Source organism: Pinus tabuliformis, chromosome 9 (genome assembly GCF_031772625.1).
Source record: "Pinus tabuliformis cultivar Carrire ecotype Pingquan chromosome 9, CPIR1, whole genome shotgun sequence".
Classification (NCBI taxonomy): domain Eukaryota; kingdom Viridiplantae; phylum Streptophyta; class Pinopsida; order Pinales; family Pinaceae; genus Pinus; species Pinus tabuliformis.
In genome coordinates, this window is record NC_142307.1 from 1,332,865,564 (window position 1) to 1,332,883,689 (window position 18,126).

An 18,126-nucleotide genomic window follows, 5' to 3' on the forward strand; every position below is an offset into this window, starting at 1 on the left:
CCTCTACCCTTCGATGTCATTGGAGAAATCCATGGAAGCCTTTCAAAACTTGGGTGCTTAACCTCATATTGAGTAATGGAGCAATCAGATAAGGCAGTGGTTATCTCAAGTTTTGCTTAATCCTCTTGTTCAAAAAATTGAAACCAGTCATAGCCAAGTAATATATTGCTCAAAATATACTTACTCTCAAATGTATGATTTTAATTTTTTATATATCAAATTTTATTTTGAATACATGACCTTTCTCTCGCACTCCAAGAAACACCTCCCTAAGGACAGTTAGGATGTCTCCAATCTCACAAAAGTTTAATGCACCACCTAATCAATGGAAGCCTTTCAAAACTTGGGTGCATCATTTTCATTTTGTGTTTTCTAGTAATTCCAGCTTACCATGGCATTATATATTAATCTTGTGCTTCTATTTCGAGAAACAATTCATGATAAAGTACTTTAAATTTTAGATTGGTAGCAATAATCCAATGACAAAGGACCATACTACTGTAGGATTCAATATCTACTTCTTACACATGAGCCCAAACCACCTAAGTGAGAAAATTATCTTCTATTTTTACTTCCTAGATTATGTCTAGGGAGAACTCTGCATATGAACAAAGCTCTTGTTACCTATGGATTGTTCTTAAAGGTTAGTAAGTTTTCAAGTGTTTCTGTGACAAAGTGCTTTTCATAAATTGTTGCAGGGAACAAACGGTTGTTGAATTGATAGCAGTTGTAGGCATCCTACAATACATTGCTTGTGAGTTCATTGTTTTGGCTTCCTATCTTATAGATTTTAAACTTTTTTAGGGTTAATAGAATGGATTGTAAGTTGGAATATGACTAGTATTGTTCATTTTTCTAATTGTAGATGGGGTTGTCAAGGTGCTATAGATAATAGTAGGGTTATTGTTCCTCGTAGGTATTTTGGCTATCTTAAAAGATTTTTTATTGCAGTGAATGGAAAATTCAAATGGTTATGATGTTTTTCAAACCCCTCCTCGAGATTCAATAACAAGATCAACATCAAACAAACCTACACCAACATTTGGTTTCATATAAGATCAAGAAGGACTTCAAGGGTTAAGGAACAAGAATATTGAGGAGGGGAATACATACTTCCCTTGAAATATTGATAGTAGAAAATTGCCACAAAGATCAAAGAAATCATCAACTCCATCCCCCTGATCTCTGTTAGCACCTGTACAACAATCGCCTTCTCAAAGTTCTCGTGGACTAGGGCTGGTCAATATCAATGGTCTAGATTGGAGAGGCAATATGTGAGTGTTGGCAACATTTCTCCATTCACTACCCCAGTTGCAAATAGATAGCCATGATCTTAAGTTACTAGATCCCTTCCAGGATCACAAGTACCATGCCAAAGCACATCCCCTTGGGACAGACAATTTTCAACGCCATGGTCTAAACAAATGCCTAGTCTTACATAGCAGGAAATACTAATGGAAGAAAAGCTTGAAGAGTTTCTGGAAAATGTGGAAGAAAAACTATCAGAGTTTGTGTCAAAGGCAGCAACACCTTCAAACCAAGGTCTTACAACGCCTTCACCAAGCCTTCATGGAATAGGTGGCAACACTCCAAGTCATGTTCCAAATTCAGGATCTTTCTATGGAACTCCTAGAAACACCTCCCCGAGGATATTTAGGATGTCTCCAATCTCACAAAATTTTAATGCACCACCTAAACAAGGAGATGGATACCTCTGCCCTTCGATGTCATTAGAGAAATCCATGGAAGCCTTTCAAAACTTGGGTGCTTAACCTCATATTGAGTACCTCATTTTGAGTAATCGAGCAATTAGATATGGCAGTGGTTATCTCAAGTTTTTCTTAATCCTCTTGTTCAAAAAATTGAAACCAGTCATAACCAAGTAATATATTGCTCAAAATATACTTACTCTCAAATGTATGATTTTCATTTTTTACATATCAAATTTTATTTTGAATATTTATTTGTGTTATTTCCAAGATAGGTTATGAAAACAACAAAATAGCTTGGGATTTCTATCACCTTAACATAAGTAGGTAGTAATGTACCAAATTTTGGAGTCTCTTCTGCTGCTTCATCTGATAATGTTGCTAATGAGTGGCAGACAATATTTACCATTGATGAGGATGGAGTTCTTCATCAATTGCATGCTACTCTCATACAAGCACAAGATGCTCCTCCTAGTAAGTTACATTACTTAAAAGTGTTGGGTGCGTATTTTATGTTGTTAAAAGGTTGAGCACTACGTTATAAGTCACTCTAAAACCTCAATGTTTCTATCTCTGATGAGTTCTCTGCAAGCTCAATGTTTAAGTCCTTGATGTTGGGTCACTTTTAGGCTTGAAATGTTTAGGTTTCAAAGAAATAATGCAGTTCTCCACCTTTTAACATGTTTTTTGTTTAACATATTTGAAGAATTTCTATTCAAATTGTATACTTTGTATCTATAATTATTGTGTGTTGCATTCTATCTTGAATGTAGCTCCACAACCATCTTTACTGGGCCTTCAACCTCCAAAAGAGAAACCTTTCAATCCTCTTATTCAAGAATGTTTGGATGTTGTGACTGAGCATCAAAGGTTGTGTGCATTAATGAAAGGAGAGTGGGTTAAGGGGTTGTTACCATAAAGTAGTGTTCGTGCAGATTACACAGTACAACGGATTAAATGTAAAAACATATTTAAGTGTGATTTTGAGTAATACCAGTCTGGCTTGCTGACTTGCTCAATCAAGTGGTAACTTCCAAAGTACAGTTCTAATTTGTATGGGGAAATGTGCAGAACTTGCAAAAGGAACATGTGTGCGAGTTTGAGGGAAGAGGGGAATTTTATAACAAAGTAAACAAAAGATGGACTCTGGAACTACCCACAGATTCACATCTTCTTATGTATCTTTTTTGTTCACTTTTGGAGCATCCATAGTGGATGTTGCATGTGGAAACTAATTCTTATCCAAATACACAGTCAAGCAATAATCATTTATTTGTCAGTGTCCTACTGCCCAAAGAAATATTTCCAGAGAAGTATGTTACAATTTTGTCCTTTGTTCATATTATTTTTCATCCTGGAGCATGTGTGCTAGTAGTGGGAACGTAGATTCGTTGCGTTTTTTCACTATATTGGGATAAAAAGTTTCATTTCTCTCTTCAAGTACATTGACCAAAGCTAAATTATCTAGCGCCTAGTCAATATCAATGGTCTAGATTGGAGAGGCGAGATGTGGGTGTCAATAACATTTCCCCATTCACTACTCCAGTTGCAAATAGATCACCAGGATCTCAAATTACTCGATCCCTTCCAGGATTGCAAGTACCATGTCAAAGCACATACTCTTGGGACAAACAATTTTCAGCACCATGTTCTAAACCAAGGCCTAGTCTTACAAAGGAGGAAATACTAATAGAAGAAAAGCTTGAAGAGTTTCTGGAAAATGTGGAAGAAAAATTGTCACAGTCTGTGTCAAAGGCAACAACACCTTCAAACCAAGGTCTTACAACACCATCACCAAGCCTTCATGGAATACCAGTATGGCTTGTTTATTTTCTCAATCAAGTGGTAACTTCCAAAGTACAGTTCTAATTTGTATGGAAAAATGTGCAAAACTTGCAGAAGGAACATGTGTATGAGTTTGAGGGAAGAGGGGAATTTTATAAAAAAGTAAACAAAATATGGACTCTGGAACTGCCCACAGATTCACATCTTCTTATGTATCTTTTCTATTCACTTTTGGAGCATCCGCAGTGGATGTTTCATGTGGAAACTACTTCTTATCCAAATACACAGTCAAGCAATAATCCTTTATTTTTTAGTATCCTGCCACCCAAAGAAATATTTCCAGAGAAGTATGTTGCAGTTTTGTCCTTTGTTCCTATTATTTTTCATCCTGGAGCATGTGTGCTAGTAGTGGGAAAGCAGAGTCGCTTGTTTTTGCACTATACTGGGATAAAAAGTTGCAGTTCTCTCTTCAGGTACATTGACCAAAGCTAAATTATCTAGTTTGAATGAGATCAATTCTCTCACATATAATTGGAATAAATCCCTGTTGGATTATGTGTAAATTCTACTAGAAAATATGCCCAAAAAAGCTCCAAAACATATAACAGGTAGACTACCACTTGTATATATAGGGTGAAGGTAAAACAATTGACAATGATGTTAAGGTTCTTATGTGAAACTACAACACAATGATTTTAATTGAGCATCAAATGATAAATAGATGAAATTTTCATTTTTTCTTTATTATTTGTATCCTTTTTGTTATCAATTAAATATAAGCATTGAATTTGAGCCAAAGTACAAATTCATGGGGCCAAAGTTTATGTACATTTCTATGTATGATATGTATGAAACTAATACGTATGAAACAATAATATAGAAGTTAAAGGAAGAAAATATGGATAATATTTGCAAAATGACTCTTCCAACACAGAGAAATATACCCATCCTCCAAATGCATATCCCAATTTGAATCGTGTTTATGAAAAATGGCTCTTGCACAATGAATTATTTTTTCGCTAGGGATATGACACACAAATCCCCCTTCCCTAACTCTAGTGACCCACTTCAATTAGCTCTCTTTTCTCTCCATACGAGAAGCACCATCATATCCTACATTATTAACTAACCCTTGCCAGCCTCACCTTCAACCATACACCTCTCCTTGCACTCTTTCCCCTTCAAACATATGGCGTTGGAATCCAATAATCTCCATAGGTGATCTACAAAGTTCTTATAACTTTCTATGAAATGAAGAGATGAATGGTCTATATCATTATCAATCAAGAAAAACACTTGGAGACTTAGGTCCTTTATGAATTTGATGAAATTGTCACGAGGGTGAACTGATGTTAACTAATTGTCTTTTACTTCATTTTTGTCCAAGCCCTCTCCTAAGAGTTGATGAAGATGAAATTGTGCACAAATAGCTAATGCCTTGTCTTCTTTAACCTCGAGGGATTTCATTGGTAAGGGAATCTAGGGGTTGTGCAATGACATTAAATTTCATATCAAGATTTAAAGTCTTTGCATACCTCTTTAAATGGTTAGGGAAGTCATTAGAAGGATCACCAGCTAAAAAGGGTTCCCCAACAGTGTCTAATATGATAGTTAGCCTTTGGAGACTAGGAGGCCCAAGTGGTCTTCTATCCAATGCCTCCATGAATGTGGGCCATTGTATTCCATGAGAAACACCAATATCTATTAAATGAAGATATTTATTGGTCTTGTCTTCAAAGTCTTCGAGCAAATATTTATTAGCTATGGTTTACAACAACTAATACCATGGACTTACCTCATGAAACTTGATGAGAGCCCTATGAAAAAACTTTGGATCTACAGAGAGGAATTCCGAGCAAGGAAGAGACGTATCATGATGCATGATCTCAACAATGAAAGCTCTCAGCCCATGTGTTGCAAGTATATGGTTCATATCACCTGATACTAATGCAAGATCATGGAAGACCCATATGAGATGTTGAATGTGAACAATGTTATTGTTGGCTATAGCTACTACATAAGATTTTAGTAGTTGTTCAACCCATCTCGATTCCTTGGGAAGATTAGGTGGATTACTCTAGCATCCACCTGATCTGCCTTTGTTGTTGCTATTGCTACCGTTGTTATTATTGTTGTTGTCGTTTCCTTTGGTGCCCAAATATAATTGATTTTTTTATTCTTCTCCATGCATATAACCTAGTTTATGGAGCCAGGTAGTGGTTTCCATGACCCAAACTCTCTCCTGTGTCCACATTGCACAAGAACTTTTAAGGTGGGGAATTTAATAAAGTACATGTTTTTTTAGCTTTTGTAATTAATATTGATGAATGCACTATGCTAGATGAGATTTTGTACACATTATATTCTGCAAAAATTATTATTGATTTCACTTACTTCACAGGGTGGTATGAGTCAAGTGCGATTTCAAATAGGAGTTGGCATATTTCTTGCAGCCACTACAAAAAATGTTGTACCATTTTTTTATGTTGAGACTGAGCACTATTTGCATACTTTACAGGTATGTTTGTGTTATCATGCATTCACATTCAGTCTTTTGTTATGCACACTAAACTTCTAAGTAATATTGGATGAATATTATGAGTTTGTTGATTCTCTTAGTTTTGCTTAAATTGGTTTACTTAAGGTATCTGCAGTTTCCACATGTGATGCTTGTATCTTCTAAATTTTTAAATATATTTTGGAAATATCTTCAGTGGTTGTAAACATTTATCAGATTTAGATAAATAAAGGCTTGGAAATGATTAGTATTTTTAATATATTTATTATTTTAGGAGCATACAAAGCTCGTGCAGTCTGATTGTTGGGATACAAGTGGAGAATATTTTGCAGCTATAGTATGGTCTTTTGTTCTAGAAAACAAGGTGAACGTGTACATGAACTAAGATATAGTGGAAATAAATTCCATTCATTGTTCTTTCATCCAAGCTATCCAAAACTTTTGGTAATTGGATGTCAAGTATTGTTTTACCTTTAAAAATTAAGAGATGGTTCAATTATCCCCTCTCAAATAATGCTCGTTAAGGGACTTGCAAGATAGGTTTGCTTCAGATCTTAGCAACACATTTGATATATTGTTGCATCTGTTTAATGATCAAGGGCCTTGCATGATAGGTTTTCTTGAGATCTTAGAAGCATATTTGATATATTGTTGCAGCTTTCCAATACTATTGTCCTCTTAAGACAAACAATTCATCCTCTCACAAAATGATGCTTGGCTTTTTCATTTTCTCTTGTACTTTTGTGACATAATGGGCTTATAATTTTGTTTTCCTCTAGATCTTAGCATTGCTTTTGTTATAAATTCAAGAAAATTATTCCATTCAATGTGAAAATACATTTTTCTTGATTAACCATTTCATAAATACTAACCTTGGTTTAAATAAATTCTAAGTACTCTAGTTTCTAGATGATAACCATCTAGCACCTGTTGTTGCTTGCATTGATTGGGCTGCTTTGGTACCTTCTTGGCACATGCAAGCATTTGAATTTTATTTTATTTTAATTTTTGATAATATATTTGGGTGGATCTGGATGGCCATTATAAGTTGATGTCATCCAAGCATTTACTCAATGGGCATTCTCTCTTAAAGAGTGGCATTGATAATGTTTACTGGTCATTTAGGAACTGTTGTCTCTTGATTTCCATCCAAACAATGATTTGCTCTACTCTTGTGATGGAGAAAATGAAATATTTTATTGTAGTGTTAATTAGGGCATTTGCACAAGAACATTTAAGGTGGAAAATTTATAAAGTATATGTTTTTTAGCTCTATGTAATTAATCACGATGAATGCACTATGCTAGTTGAGATGTTGTACACATTAAATTCTGAAATAATTATTCTTGATTTCAATTACTTCACAGGGTGGTATGAGTCAAGTGTGATTTCAAACAGGTGTTGGCAGACTTCTTGCAGCCATTGCAGAAAATCTTGTATCAATTTTTGATGTTGAGACTGAGCACAATTTGCATTTTTTACAGGTATGTTTTGTGTTATCTTGCATTCACATTCAGTGTTTTGTTATGCACACTAAACTTCTAAGTAATATTGGATGAAGATTCTGAGTTTGTTGATTAAATTGGTTTACATAAGGTATTTGCAGTTTCCACATGTGATGCTTGTATCTTCTAATTTTTTAAATATGTTATGGAAATATCTTCAGTGGTTGTAAACATTGATCAAATTTAGATAAAGAAAGGCTTGGAAATGATTAGTATATTTAATATATTTATTATTTCAAAGGCATACAAAACCTGTGCACTCAGTTTGTTGGGACACAAGTGGAGAATATTTTGTGGTTGTAAGTGAGGATTTTGTTAGGGTATGGTCTTTTCGTTCTGGAAAAGAAGGTGAATGTGTGCATGAACTGAGTTGTAGTGGAAATAAATTCCATTCATGTGTCTTTCATCCAAGCTATCCAAAACTTTTGGTAATTGGATGTCAAGTATTGTTTTACCTTTAAAATTAAAAGATGGTTCAATTATCCCCTCTCAAATAATGCCCATTAAGGGACTTGCAAGATACGTTTGCTTCAGGTCTTAGCAACACATTTGATATATTGTTGTGTCTTTCTAATGATCAAGGGCCTTGCATGATAGGTTTGCTTGAGATCTTAGCGACATATTTGATATATTGTTGCAATTTTCTAATATTGTTATCCTCTTAAACTTTGAAGACGAACAATTCATCCTCTCACTAAATGATGCTTGACTTTTTTCATTTTCTCTTGTATTTTTGTGACATAATGGGCTTAGAATTTTGTTTTCCTCCAGATCTTAGCACTTATTTTGTTATAAATCAAGCAAAATCTTCCATTCAATATGAAAATGCATGTCTTGCTTGATTTACCATTTCAGAAATACTAACCTTGGTTTTAATAAATTCTAAGTACACTAGTTTTTAGATGATAGCCAGCTAGCTAATGAAGAAATTGGATGTCCCTCAACTTGATTTTATCATGATGAGCCTGAAGCTCAAGGAGTAGATTGTTGATGGAAGAAAAGTTATTATGCTTCTCTCAACCAATTCCATGAATCTCACAGGGTGGGTGAGATAATGGGACAAGTTGTCTGTCGTTTTACGCCCTAATGTCAGGTAACTGATTAAGATAGAATTTACAGGCTTTTATATCATAAATAAATTTATTTACATCAAATATAAAACAACAATTAAAACAAATCTATACAGAAATATGATAAAATTTTTTGTAAAATTGTACAAATAACAATGTACATAGCAGTATCAGCAAACAAAATTAAAAAAACAGACTTTAATTAGCAGCAAACTAATCAGTATTCGAAGCCTTACAACCCCAAAGAACTGTAGAGCCTCAACTACAATTTAATTTTGTAAAAATCAAGAGAACAAATTGCAAATAATTATGAGTAATTCTGAGAGAAATATGCACAATAAATGGGGTAGAAAATGGTTGATTTTATTAAAAAAATATGTTTGTGAGTACAACGGGTCGCAATCGCAGATTCCTATGAAGTATATTTGGCCAAACTAAATTCTAGAATATCTGCAATGTAACGAAGATCATATACAAATATTATGTAAAGTAATAAATTATAAGTTAACTTTCAAACACCCTCAAGCAATTTGATATAACTTCGGATACCACGTTTCTCTGCAATATTGATAGTTGTTACCATGGGTTGATGACAAACTAGACCTTCTACCAGCAAATAAATTATAGGAAATTCAAGTTACCTAAAAAATGTACTTATAAATTTAAGTGGAGTTGCCTTCACATTGTGTCTCCCCTTCAGATATAGCCTGCTACCACCTTTGGATCAGCCTCTTAAAATTCATAGAAAAATGAAATTAAAAATAAAGAATGATAACTAGAAATTGTTTAATGCATACCTCTCCTCATGGTGTTCTCTCCCTCTCCTTCAACTGTCACAAGTATTCCCAGTGAAGTAACCAAAAATGATCGGGAAAATGGCGAGATTCTGTTGTGCCCTTATATTATTATTGTTATGTCGACTTTGATTATATTGTGACCCCTTAGACTCTTATGTATAGAAAGTAGGTTTTGTCATTTGTATCATCCAAGAATTGTTCTTTTGTGTAATGTAAATGAGGTTTCCCCCTCGAAGAGGCTTATTCGGAAGTCGTTGATTTGTCTTTTCTATCTTTTTGTGAGCTGGTTTCTTAACATTTGGTATCAGAGCTTTGGATTCTTGGGTTTCGCTACTCCAAACAAGCCATCGTGGAATTTTCACTATTACTTTTTCTCTACAAATTTTCAGAATCTAACAAAAAAACCCATTTGATCCAAAATTGTTTTGAACCTCGGGTCCAAATTTCAGATCTTGTCACACTATATTTTCATAGATATGATCTGAGGAAGTTAGAGTGTTTGAAAACTCCCGAATTACATTCCAAACAAGTGTTCTTGGGAAAATCGTCATAACTTTCTGTCTGAGCATCATATTGAAATTTTGTAAGAAGTTACAGAAAGAGGATGGACTTAGTTTTCTTTTTATCTTTTTTCAGATCCGAAGGTCGAAATAGTGACACGTGGCATGTTGTACAAGTTCACTCTACTGAACAATTATATAATTAGGTCATCTTGGGAATTTGGGCATAACATTTTCTTGGAGAATCCAATTTTTATAGGACTGGTGGAAATTGAAAGAGGACTCAGAGGGCTACAACATGAATAAATTTCAGACCTTGGAGATCTGGAATTATAGAGATACAATAGATTCAATATCGAACTTCTACAAAGCGAAAAAGGGTGTGTAGTCTCTTTAAAATTTTGCGTAAGTTTGGGTTGAAAAATTAGTTTGAATTTCAAAGGGAATAGTGAAGCATACTTATCATTAATTGATGCACCGAAGAAAGAAAATGGAAACACTAGCAAGAAACCAGAAAGCTCTAGCATGACTCACGAAGAAGAGGAAGAAATGCAACTTAATATATCAAAATTATGAGACCAAGTGCAACAAATTTCACTCTCACAAAAGGTAACAGAAGCTAAGATTGATGGTCTAAAGAAAGGTGTGGAAGCTAATATGAATGGCGTGGAAACTAAGATGAGTGGCGTGGAAGCTAAGATGAGTGGCGTGGAAGCTAAGATGAATGGCGTGGAAGCTAAGATGAATGGCATGGATGCTAAGATGGATGGTATAGAAGAAAAACTAAAAGGCGACATGGAAGATTTGAAGATAGATTTGACTAAGTTGCTACAAGAAATGCTTACTAATGGTGAAAGGGTAGTAAAGGAAGCTCATGAGGAGAACAAAAGAAATTTTAATCATGATTTCATAGACTATAACGTTGGATTGAAGACCCACCATGTTCTAAAGATAAATATGAGGAAGTTTGATGGAAAGGATCATGTAACATGGATACTACAGATGGAGCAATATTTCGATCTCCATAATGTGCAAAACACACAAAAGGTACACATTGCAACATTATATTTGGAACCAAATCAGTTTGTATGGCATTGATGGCTTTGCTCTCGTAAACAAATTGTCACTTGGGAAATTTTTACGGAAGAAATGATAGCACATTATGAGGATACAAAAAGCAACACTTTTTTTAGCCAATTGATAAACCTCAAACAAAAGGATTCAATGATGGAGCACATTGAGGACTTCCAAAAATTGAATATAAGGGTAAAATATATTCCAGAGGAGCATGGGATTGATGTGTTCAAAGGGACTTTAAAGGATAACATCCAACATGAAGTTCACCTTTGGGAATCTAACTCATTGGAGAAGGCATTCAGGTTGGCATGAAAAATGGAAAGAAAAATTATGGCAACAAGGAAGCCTACTACTCACAACTATAAGGATGGAAGTGTTGTTTCCCCTAGCCTTCCACAACCTACAAGGTTGAAACCCCAACAATTGAAAGAAAAAATAGCAAAAGGGCTTTGTTACAGTTGCAATAGCAAATACACTAAAGGTCATAAGTGTGCTGAGAAGAAATTATTTTACATAGATTGTTAAGAGGAGGAAGAAAAGGAATAAGAAACATCAAAAGAAGAGGATATACACCAGGAACAAACCCTAGAGAAAGAAGAAATGAATTTGACAATATCTTGTAATGCATTGGCCGGAATTACCACTCCTCAAACTATCAAGATAGAAGGACATATCAAGAAGAAAAAGGTAATAGTGTTGATTGATTCAGGAAGTACCCATAATTTTATTCATTGTAAGATAGCCAAGGAATTGAATTTCTTCCTATATCCAAAACCAGAGTGTCAAGTGATGGTTGCAAGTGGAGGAACCACAAATTGCTCTAAAAAGCTCCATAATATTAAGCTATCCATGGGAGAATATGTATTGAATAGCCCAATTCTTTCCATTCCAATGGGTGGTGTTGATGTTGTACTAGGAGTCCAATGGCTACAATCCTTGGGTACAATAGCTTTTAATTTTCAAGAACTTTTCATGAAATTTTCTTGGAAGGAAAGGAAGTTGAATTAAGAGATATCGCAGGGAAACTAGGAAAGATAATTAGCTCTAATGGAATGACAAAGCTTCTAAAGAAAGAACAACGAGGTGTAATTGCACAATTATGTTCGCTAGAGGTTCCCACATCAAAATCATCTATTTCTCCAGATATCCAAAAATTCTTGGACAATCATTCCAAGGTATTTGAGACTCCCAAAGGTTTCCCACCTATTCGTGATCATGATCATGCTATTCATTTGATTCCAGGAAGTGTTCCTCCAAACATTAGGCCTTACAATTATCCCTATGCCCAAAAGAGTGAAATTGAACGTATGGTTGTAGAAAAACTAGACGTTGGTATAATTCAACTTAGTCAAAGTTCTTTCTCTGCTCCAATAATGTTGGTGCATAAGAAGGATGGATCATGGCGCATGTGTCTGGATTAAATATAAGCTCACTATTAAATATAAATTTCCCATTCCCGTCATTGATGAGTTATTGGATGAATTGCGTGGATCAATTTACTTCACCAAGTTGGATCTTTGTTCAGGATATCATCAAATCAGAATGAAGACTGAAGACATTCCGAAAACAGCATTTAGAACTCATGAGGGTCATTATGAATTTTTGGTCATGCCCTTTGGCCTTACCAATGCACCTTCTACATTTCAAGGTTTGATGAATTCCATTTTCAAACCCTTAGAAAATTTGTGTTAGTATTTTTTGATGATATACTAATCTATAGCAAGTCTTGGAAGGATCATGTTCAACATGTTGAGAGGGTGTTCAAACTATTGGAGGAGAAACAATTATATGCAAAAAGCTCCAAATGTTTCTTTGGAGTACAAGAGGTGGAATATCTGGGTCATATTGTATCTCATGAAGGTGTTAAGGTATACCCTAGAAAAATTAAAGCCATTAAGGCATGGAAAATCCCCACATCCATAAAGCATTTGCGAGGATTTCTCAGGTTGACAGGGTATTATCTCAAGTTTGTTAAGAATTATGGGAGAATAGTAGCACCTCTAACAACATTATTGAAGAAATATGCATTTTTATGACCTCTTGAAACAACGAAAGCCCTTGAACATCTTAAAGAGTCAATGTGCCAAGCACCAGTCTTAGCTCCGTCGGACTTCACAAAAACCTTGATTGTGGAATGTGATGCCTTCAGAAATGGAATTGGTGTTGTTTTAATGCAAGAAGAAAGACCCATTGCTTTCGAAAGTCGTCCAATTAAAGGAAAGTATTTACACAAAGCTATTTATGAGAAGGAAATGTTGGCAATACTACATGCACTTAAGAAATGGCAACCCTACCTAATGGGAAGACACTTCAAGGTAAAAACAGATCATGATAGTCTTAAATACTTTTTAGAATAAAGATTATCTTTAGAAGAGCAGCAAAAATAGGTCACAAAGATGTTGGTTTATGACTTTGAAATCATCTACAAAAAAGGGAAGCAAAATGTTGTGGTAGATGCACTCTCAAGAAAGGACGAGGATGTGGAAGCATTGCTTTGTGTCATTTCTATTATCCAACCAGATTGGATAGATGAAGCAAGGGATGAATGGAAGAATGATGAAGAAGTGTGGGCACTCATCCAAATGTTACAACAAGATCCCGTACATCTGATATATTTAGCTGGAAAAATGATTCGTTATGGTACAAAGATCACTTATACCTATGTCAGAATTCCCAACTCAAACAAAATATTCTTATGGAACTACACGCCTCTCCCTTAGGAGGGCACTCTGGATTTTTAAAAACTTACCACAGGGTTAAGAAGGATTTTTTTTGGGATGGCCTTAAATATAATATTCAAAATTTTGTGGCAGAATGTTTGGTTTTCCAACAAAATAAATTTGAAACATTTAAGACACGTGGTTTATTACAACCTTTATCCATTCCAAGTCAACATTGGGAGGAGGTTTCAATGGATTTTATCACAGGTTTACCCAAGTCTGAAGGAAAGAGTGTCATCATGGTGGTAGTTGACAAACTTACCAAGTATGCACACTTTTGTGCATTCTCTCATCCATTTAAAGCCAGTACATTTTCTACTCCATTTATGGAAACAATTCAAAAGCTACATGGAAATCCAAAGATCATTGTAAACGACAGAGATCCCATTTTCATTGGAAATTTTTGGATAGAATTATTTTCTTGTCTTGGTACTCAGCTAGCTCATAGCTCATCTTATCATCCTCAATCTGATGGGAAAACTGAGAGAGTAAACAAAAGTTTGGAAGGATATCTTTGTTTCTTTATATATGATAAACAGAAACAATGTGTCAAATGGTTTCCTCTGGCTGAATGGTGGTATAACAATTCCTTCCATACTGCAACAAAAATGACCCCATTTATGGAACTTTATGGCTATCACCCACCATCCATCACATCATATTTAAGAGAAAAATCTAAGGTTCAAGCAGTGGAATATCACATCGAACATCAACAACAAGTTCTCCAACTCTTAAAGGATAACCTAACTTTGGCACATAATAGAATGAAACAATAGGCAAATCAACATCGCAGTGAAAGAATATTTGATGTAGTTGACTAGGTTTTTCTATGGCTACAACCATATAAACAAATCTCCCTAAAGCAAGCTAAGAAAGATAATAAATTATCACCAAAGTATTATGGTCCGTACAAGGTGTTGCAAAATATTGGTACTATGGCATTAAAATTGGAGCTTCCTACAACTTCCCGAGTGCACCCAGTTTTCCATGTTTCATGCTTAAAGAAGGTTATTGGTGACAAGCTCCCAGTTCAAATAATATTGCCAAAAATTGATGAGGAAGGAAAAATCATATTGGAACCTGAAGCAGTCATAGAAACAAGAACTCGATAGCTACGAAATCGATCAATTTCAGAGTATATCGCCAAGTGGAAGAACTTACCCGCTGATGATTCCACATGGGAGGATGAGAATTTTATACATAAGCATTCAGAACTACTCAAGCGTTGAGGACAACACTTTTTTGAAGGAGAGGGGCATGTTAGGTCCCTATAATACTAGTGATTCCCCCATTACTATTGTCATTGTAGCCCTTATTGTTATTGTTGTGCCCCTATTGTCCCCATATTGTTATTATTGTGCCCCATAGAAGCCCACTATTGTTATTGTTGTGCCCTTATATTATTATTTTTATGTCGGCTTTGATTATATTGTGACCCCTTAGACTCCTATATATAGAAAGGAGATTTTGTCATTTGTATCATCCAAGAATTATTCATTTGTGTAACGTAAAGGTGGTTTCCCCCTCGAAGAGGCTGATTCTGAAGTCGTTGATCTATATTTTATATCTTTTTGTGAGATGGTTTCTTAACAAGGTCTACAAAGTAGTGGCATTAAAACCAAAGGCATGTTTCCCTTTGACAGTTAAAGAGGTGTACTTTGCGAGTTAATGTCCAGCCAGATCAAATTATTGGCATGTTTCAATGATGTTGGGAAGCTTACGTGGGAGCATAGGCTGGCATGTGGATCATCTAATAGTTTTCACAATCAAATACACACATAAAATTACATAGAGTTATAATGTTGTCAAGTCTACAACTTCACGTGATAATTTTCCAATCTTTCCCTATCACTTGTACAATTAATGACCCTTATTAAATTCACCACCTATGGTGCCATTGAGAGTGACTTGGAGCATCAATAATGATATAAGCATTCAATTATGTGGTTAAATATCAAATGGAGCATCAACATGATACATAAAATTATGACGTGTCACGAGCTGTCAAAGTGACCATACACTATACCATATTTACAATCTAGATGTTTGTGTTAAATTATCATGTTTGCAACCATTGCAATGGCGTACATTCATTATTATAAACATCATTTTATGTCTAATTCCATATCATACTCGCACCCATTTTTATCCTTCGAACAACTATGTCTCACGTCATTAAAATTTTGACACATTTCGGTGTGTAGGCTAACCATGTTGTGTACCATAGCCATGTTGGACTCCCTTTGACCAACATCGTGCCATCAAAGGGAGATGGAGCCTAGCGTGTAAATTATATTCATTGAAAAATTGAATTTAGGCCATCGCAGAATCAAAATATGTGTGCTTCCTATATTTCCATCATTAAAATTTATATTTTTGATCCCACCATACTCACGTTAAAAATCTCCTTTGCACATCTTCATGGGGTTGGGTTTTTATAGTGACCCTGTATCCTTGCATTGCCTCCAAACATTATCGCATTCATAAATTATATGCATGGGTATATACAAAGTTTGGGCATCATATTTCATACATGTTATTCGTGTTCACAATGGAGATCTATGAGTATTTCTTGAGAGGAAAATAACTTTCAAAATGTTACCCATAACCATTTATGATGGAGTATGAAGGAAAAATGTGATGGCCAATTCATATGAAATTGGTACTTGACAGACTTGCGTTTTAATTGGTCATGATGCTCATTTAGGTAGGGCCTAACGTACTAATGTTTTTGTTTGTATTTTCTTGTTCTTATCTGAGATTTTGTTTGTTTGTTAGGGAGAGGAATTTTAATTAGGGGTATCACGATGGTTTGGGAAATTAACAAATTACGTGTGTCAAAATAGATGATGAAAATTTTGCAAGAGATGGAGAAGGTCCAAGCCCTGTTAGAGAAGTTAGCTAGGTAGGAGGATGAGATAGAAATGCATTGCCAACAAATAGTAGAATTTCCAGAACAAGTCCATCTTTTGAATACTAAACTAAGTGACTATGACAATGAGAAATGGAGCCAAGGTAGGCAATGTCTGAATCTAAACATGCCATCGATAGAGGCGGTGGATAACCTCAATTGAAGTATGTATGGCTGCAAATTTTATTTTTTGTTAGGAAGTTTTTCTAAGTTGTATACCTATAGAAATGTAATAAATTATGAGGCAATATGTATCCCTTTAGGAGTGTCAACAGACAATCTCAGACATAGGGACAAGAAAGAGGAAAATCAAAATGTAAAATTTCCTGAGTACTTGTTGTGACCAGGCACAGACTTAATAAAATTTATACTCATTCTTGTTAAAAAAAGGTAGTCTAGGGAGAATTATTTCATCTCATATATTACTTAGAAGCCATTATAAGTTGGATTTCATCTTCTTGATCATGGAATAGTCAGGTTCACTATGTGGCTTTCCATGGTTGGGAAGTTACATTCAACCACATGCCTTGTTGTGTATACAACACAATTCTCCCATGATGCATTATTTTGTTGGAGTCTCTGCTCAAATCTAGGCTGCCACCTATGTTATTGTATTCTAGATTTTGTAATGCCACATCCCAAATGTAATGTTTGAGCCCTTTTTAAAAATAGCTACAAGAAAACTTAAACAAGTCCAAAGCACTCATAAATGCAATAAGAACACAAACTTAGAGTAGAGAGGTGAGGACTCCCTCCTTCACTTAGTTGTTTTCCCTACAAAATTCTCAAAACATCCAAAACCATAGTTGTAAAGAACAACTGCAAACCAAATAAAAATTAAAGAGGATGCATGTCCATAAAATTTAACCCACATTTCTTGTTGGATTATCTATAATCACACAACTCATAACAATTCACATAAGTGGGAAGGGATGGAATATAGTAGTGTGATACCAATTCTTAAATCATTATTGCTTCAAACTTTAATTACTTTCCAAGAAGATGGTTGATGTATATCACATCAAAACCTTAGAATCATTGCAAGAATAGTTGGAAAGGGCACCCTCTATTTGCATTATAGCAACCTAAACTACATCAAAAATCTAAATTGGTTTTCTCATCTACTAATGAATCATGATACCTCATAATTTGGAAAAAATCAATCTTGTAGAATACTAGGAAAACTAGTCTTGGAGCTTGTAAAGGGATTTGCAGTGGATTGCTTGTAACACCTAATGAATACATTGAGCTTTCAAAAGAAAAATGACTTTGAAGTGAGTAAATCATTAACTTCATTATTCAAGGAAGTCCCAACTCCCTAAGCATATTTTGTTTCTTGATTTCTCCTCGAGTCAACAATGACTCCCTCTGCACCTACCAACCTAACATTATCTAACAATTATGTTCTTGTGTCTATTTCTATTATTTCTCTTACACTTAAAAGAGTGGTTAATTTATCTAGTTTTTCTTTTGACCCCCCTATCTTTAGTTTATTGGAGAAAGTTCTAAATTTTTCCCTAGCTCCAAGAAAAAT

At 34.9% G+C, this 18,126-nt stretch overlaps 1 pseudogene; it reads right to left on the minus strand.

Moving 5' to 3' along the window:
- Window positions 1-4,377: 4,377 nt before the first annotated feature.
- The window catches only part of LOC149153437 (protein NODULATION SIGNALING PATHWAY 1-like), a 100,250-nt pseudogene continuing 86,501 nt past the window's right edge, over window positions 4,378-18,126 (minus strand).